The sequence below is a fragment of the Mustela nivalis genome (assembly GCF_964662115.1).
Source record: "Mustela nivalis genome assembly, chromosome: 3".
Taxonomy (NCBI): domain Eukaryota; kingdom Metazoa; phylum Chordata; class Mammalia; order Carnivora; family Mustelidae; genus Mustela; species Mustela nivalis.
The window spans coordinates 34,542,505-34,548,504 of NC_139022.1; positions in this window are offsets into that span (position 1 = coordinate 34,542,505).

A 6,000-nucleotide genomic window follows, 5' to 3' on the forward strand; every position below is an offset into this window, starting at 1 on the left:
AGTCGCCCAAGAACCAGACCAAAGGTCTCAATTGCTTTGCCAAACACATCCCTGTCATTGGTGAGCTTCCATGTATTTCTCCCCTCTGTAACACACACAGAGATATAGTTTATGTGTTCTAACGGGAACGGCCAAGCCGGTCCACTAAGAAACTACTATCTAACTGGCTGTTTGACAAATGAATCCCAGTAGATGCGGTGAGGCTGGGAGCCAGGGCAACAAAGGGTAGGATACCAGCAACTTCTCCATCTCACTGACACTTTGGCCAGAGTCTGTGATGGGCATGCTCCTTTTCAATTTCTTAGGGAAGGAAAAAAAAAAAAAAAAAGCCCATCAATGATGCTTTCTAGTACTTGTCTGAAATATGTCTCGAGTCAGTGAACCCAGAAATAGAAAATATAGATTAGAACTTTGCAGATATTTCCCATTTCAAATTTTTAGAAATGATTTGAATTCTCTGCCCCACTCCTTCCCACTCCCTGCCCCCACCCCCTGACGTGGCTTTTTCTCTACTTACGGGCTTTCTCCTTTTTCTTCTGCTCCAGTCTTCATGGTCCCCACATGGCAGGGTTGGGGAGGGGTTTCCAAAAGTAATTAGGAATTCCTGGGGCTGCTTAATCCTGGCTGTGTTAGGTGTTCTCCATCAGAGGAGCTGGCTCAGCTTTAGGTCCTTCTGAAGGGGAGTGTGAGCTAGACGGTACTCAGCAGACTATGGCTAAGCAGAAGGCTGAATAGGATTCTCTCTCTCTCTCCAGGCTTCCTACTTTGTTAATAACTTGACTCCTCCACTCCTCGTTAGGAAAGTGGCTCTTGTCTCTCTCTCTCTCTCCACAGCTCAATGACTTAATTGTCAATTTCCCCGGGGTCTCCGATCCCTCAAAAAATCTGTAAAGAAGATATTTCGTTAAAAAAAAGAAGAAAAAGATATTTCTTGTTAACTCAACCCTTTTACTTCACGTATCTCGTGGCAGCAAAAACCTAGTGCCCACCACTATGGTAAAGGAATGGAAATATTTCAGGGGCTCCTGGCTCACTCCGCCAATAGGGCAGGTGACTTGATCTCAGGATCATGAGTTCAAGCCCCATGATGGGTGTAGAGATTAGTTAACAGTAAAAAAAAAAAAAAGGGGGAAATGTTTGAACTCATTTATTTTTTCCTCCCCCAGGGGCTTCTGTTGCCTGGTAGGATTTATTGATTTATTTTTATTTAAATTAGTTCAGCTCAAAGGAAGAATATGCATGCACAAGGACTGTTTTGTGGGTATGAGTGACAAGGGACGCACACAGGTGACAGAACAGACCCAGTGTGGCCACCTACACTCTGAGGCAATACCACCTATTAGCTTCACTGAGGCTGAATCAGGGAACAAAGGCCGACACCTGACATGCTGGGGAGACGGCGGCCACCCGCCCTGCTCAGATGGTGGATGAGGGATGATTTGAGACACTTAAATAAAGATATCTCTATCTTCACAGTACAGGAAGAATCAAAATTGCTTTAGTAAGAAGACATTTGGTATAATGTACAACAAAAATCTCACACCTTCTGGTCATAACATTCTAAATCTACATTATTCTAAAAGACCAGCATTTTCATGGTGCCACCTACCATCCCTCCAGGGGGGCTAGAATAGATCGGTGCCTGTTTCTCCGATTTTTACACATGCAATGTGATTATGCAAAATTCCGAATCCCAGATGAGCCTGTTGTCTGTCTCCTTTATTCCCACTTTTGTTTTGCTTATAAATGGGATTGTCAGGTTGGACATTCTTATTTCTGTGGGCCTTGGGAATACAAATCCCAAATTAACCATTGTATTGGGTAAAATCACAGTGCCTGGGAGAGGAAACTAACAGGGAATGGATAACAGGCGTTCAGCGAGCCAGTATTTTTTATTTTTGAGTTGGTGAGGGGAAAGTATGTAACATGATGGCAAAAGGGCACTTGTTGCTGATTTCTTTAAAAAACTTAGTTTTGTACTATTTTTATATGTTTTAAAATATGTTTGGGGAACTTGAGGTAATCCTTCACTTGAGAGAGAGCACGGGTAACAGAGGGGTTAGTGCTCTTCAAACAGAGTGCAGTGGCGGAGAAAAGATGGACAAATGTTTTCTAGTGATGGGAAAACAGCTCCAGTATGGAATCCTTCATATCTTCATGGGATTCCTGCTCCCTCTCCTTTCTAGAAACGGTCAGGTTAAGAGGACATTTCTTCTGCATCCACAATGAAGCAGATCTGAAAACTTAGGAAAAAGCCAAATATTGCTTATTGAAAAAGCAGTCCTTTTATTAATAAAAAAAAATTTAAAGATTACATTTCCAGAGGAAAACCCCTTTACAAAGGTAGTTGATGAAAAGCTATTTATAGAAAGGAGAGGAATCGAGGAAGTGATGTGTTTTCATTCTTGACTTTGATAATTAAAAAGCTAGAAATTAAAATGATGTCAGAGAAACAAACAAAAGCCCAGTAAGAAAGCATGAAAAGTGAAAAAGCATCAAGGGAGGAACCCAAAGTGAGAGGAAACCAAGCAGCCTGGCAGTAAGTAACCAGGGATGAATTTACACTCTTAAAAAAGAGAAAATTGAAGACGGAGTTAAAAACAATACACATCCAAGTGCTTTTTACAAAAGGCACAGTTAAAGCCCAAATTACAAGGAGGGTTTAGACTAGTGTCAATAAATAAAAAACAGTGGTGGCAATATTCATGTCAGATTAATGGAATTCAAAAGAAACAGTACGAAATCACAAAAGGATAGCCCTTGTGTTAGTGCCTTTTCATACTGACAGGAATGTGGACATGAAATCGCATTGCACTAAATAGCAAAGCATATAAAGCAAAACGATCACAAAACAAAAGAAAAACATTATGGGAGAGCTTAAGACTTCTTAGAAAAACATTATGGGAGAGCTTAAGACTTCTTTTTAGCCTGGAGAGTTAAAGAAACACAAAAATTCACAGTTGTGGTTTTAGCAAACTGCTGCAGCCACCCTGGAAAACAGTATAAATTTCCTCAAAAAGACAAAAATAGAGCTACCCAACGACCCAGCCATTACCCAAAGGATACAAAAATATTAATTTGAAGGGATATGTGCATCCCAGTGTGTATATTAGCATTATCAACAATAGTCAAATTATGGAAAGAGCCCAGATGTCCAATGACTGATGAATGGATAAAGAAAATGTGGTATATATATACACACATACATACACAATGAAATATTATGCAGCCATCAAAAAGAATGAAATCTTGCCCTTTGCAATAATGCGGATGGAACCTGAGTGTATTATGTTAACAAAAGAAGTCAGAGAAAGACAAATAGCCTATGATTTCACTCATATGTGGAATTTAAGAAACAAAATAAATGGACCTGAGGGGAAAAAAGAGAGAGAGAAAGGCAAGTCAAGAAACAGACTCTTACCTATAAAGAGCAAACTGATGCTTACCGGTAGGGAGGTGGGGAAGGGATGGGTAAAATGGGTCATGGACATTAAGGAGGGCATTTGATGTGAAGAAAAGCAGGTGTTATATGTAAGTGTTGAATCACAAAATTCTACACCTGAAACTAATATTACACTGTATGTTATATTAACTGACAGCAATTTAAATAAAAACTTGTAAGAAAAAAAGAGTCATGGTTTTGCAGGAAAAATAAATATTATCAGAAGAGGCCCAAGAACTAGTAGAAACAGGAAAGATGTACTCTTTGATAAATGACCGGGGTAAATGGCTAGGCATTTTTAAAAAGCTAGTATTACATCCACAACTTACATTGTAGAAAAGATTTAACTACAAACGGATCATAGAGCTAAATGTAAAAACTGAAACTTTACAAGTATTCTTTACAAGAATATAAGATGGATGAATTTCTCTAAGACCTAGGTATAATAAACAGCTTTATGGAATCCAGAGGTAATAAAAGACAGATGCATTTGATTCCATAAAAATGAAAGAACTTTTGCATAGCAGTAAAGATTGTAAGCAAAGTTAGAAGTTGCTGACTTGTGCACTGGGCTCCATGCTGGGCACAGAGCCTACTTTAAAAAGAAAAAAGAAAAAAAAGAAAACAAAACAAAACAGGGAAAATAACAATTGTTGTCGAAGATGTAGAGAAATGGGAAACCTGTGTATTTTTAATGGGAATGAAAAATGGTACAGCTGCTGTGGAAGACAGTTGGGTGGTTCCTCAGTAAAACATAGAATCATCTTATAATCCTGCATTCCACTCCTAGATACACACCTAAAAGAACTGTAAGGGGCTCAAACTGATATTTGTACACCCAAGTTAATAGCAGCATTATCCACAGTAGCCAAAAGGTAGAAAGAATTCAAATATCACCAACACATAAATGAGTCAAGAAAATCTGGTACATGCATACAATTGTATTTCATATAAGGCAATTCTGATACATGCTACAACATAGAGGAACCTTGAAAATGTTATACTAAATGAAATAAGCCAGGCACAAAAAAGACAAATACTGTGTGATTCCAGGTATCTGACATATTTAGAAGACGCGAATTCATAGAGACAGAGTGGGGCATAGAAATTATCCGGAGGCTAGAAGAGGACCAGAGAGCTACTGCTTAATGAGTAAAAAGCTTCTGTTTGGGCTGATAGTAATTTTCTGGACTAGGTCGTGGTGATCGTTGCACAACAATATGAATGAACTTAATGTCACTGAATTGTACACTTAAATATGATTAAAATTTTGTTTTGTAAAAGAAAAAGTTGCTGATAAATTATAGGATAATATTTGCAGCATTCATCATAGAGAAAGGACTAAAATAATTAATACAGAGAAGGAATTTTTTTTTTTTTTAGTTTTTATTTAAGTAATCTCTACACCCCACCTAGACTCGAACTCATGACCTTGAGATCGAGGGTATCATGCTCTTCTGACTGAGCCAGCTAGACGCCCCTAGTGAAAGAATTCTTAAAATTGAGAGGGAAAGATCAAAAAGCCAAAAAGAAATATTAAAAAATGGATTAAAGACCAATGATTTTCTAAAATAACAGATATAAAGTGATTCTTAAAAAGATAAAAAGATATTTTCTTTATAGTAAGAGATGCAAATTGGAACTACACTGATACACCATTTCTCTCCCATTCGATTGGCAAAAATGGAGTGTTTGACAGTCCAGTTCCCTGGGAAGTGGGCATATAAGCATTTTAATCCTCTCCATGTGGGAGTGTAGAAGGGCCCAACCCTCTAGAAAGAAATTCAGCCATGTCTAAGAAAACCACGTTTATTTCTGACCCAGAAATCTCACTTCTAGGTTTTGACTCTGAAGATAGAACTTCCAACGTTATAGGAGAATATACCAACAAGGAGGTGAATTACAGCATTACCTAATAATTGCAGGACATTGCAGGCAACAGCAATGCTCACATGTAAAAATTGTTTTTTCAAAATACAGTAAGTGGCTGTGCAAAATGATAACGAAGATCTCTATGAACAGAGCTAATGGTATCGAGAATTTATTGATAGAGGTCCAAGAAGCCAACTAAGGAAAGAAGTACATGTAGTGTATTTGTGAAATAAGAAACAAGGAGAACTAAGAAAAATAAGAACGTAAGTTAGAGGGTGCCTGGGTGGCTCAGTGGGGTAAGCCTCTGCCTTCAGCTCAGGTCATGATCCCAGAGTCCTGGGATCAAGCTTCACATTGGGCTCTCTGCTCAGCAGGGAGCCTGCTTCCTCCCCTCTCTGCCTGCCTCTGCCTGCTTGTGATTTCTGTCTGTCAAATAAATAAATAAAATCTTAAAAAAAAAAAAAAAGAACGTAAGTTAGAAATAAGAAAAGCAGAAATAAGAAAAAGGAGAAATAGGAAAAGCAGATCGATTTTTTGCAACAGGAAATACTAGGGCAAGCCAGAAACTAACAAAATTGTATACTACAGGGGATAGGTGGGGATAGGGTGGAAGGAATGGCAGGGCGGTGACACTAGTCTGGCTATGTTATTAATAATTTTCACTTCTTGAACCATGTCTATCTTTA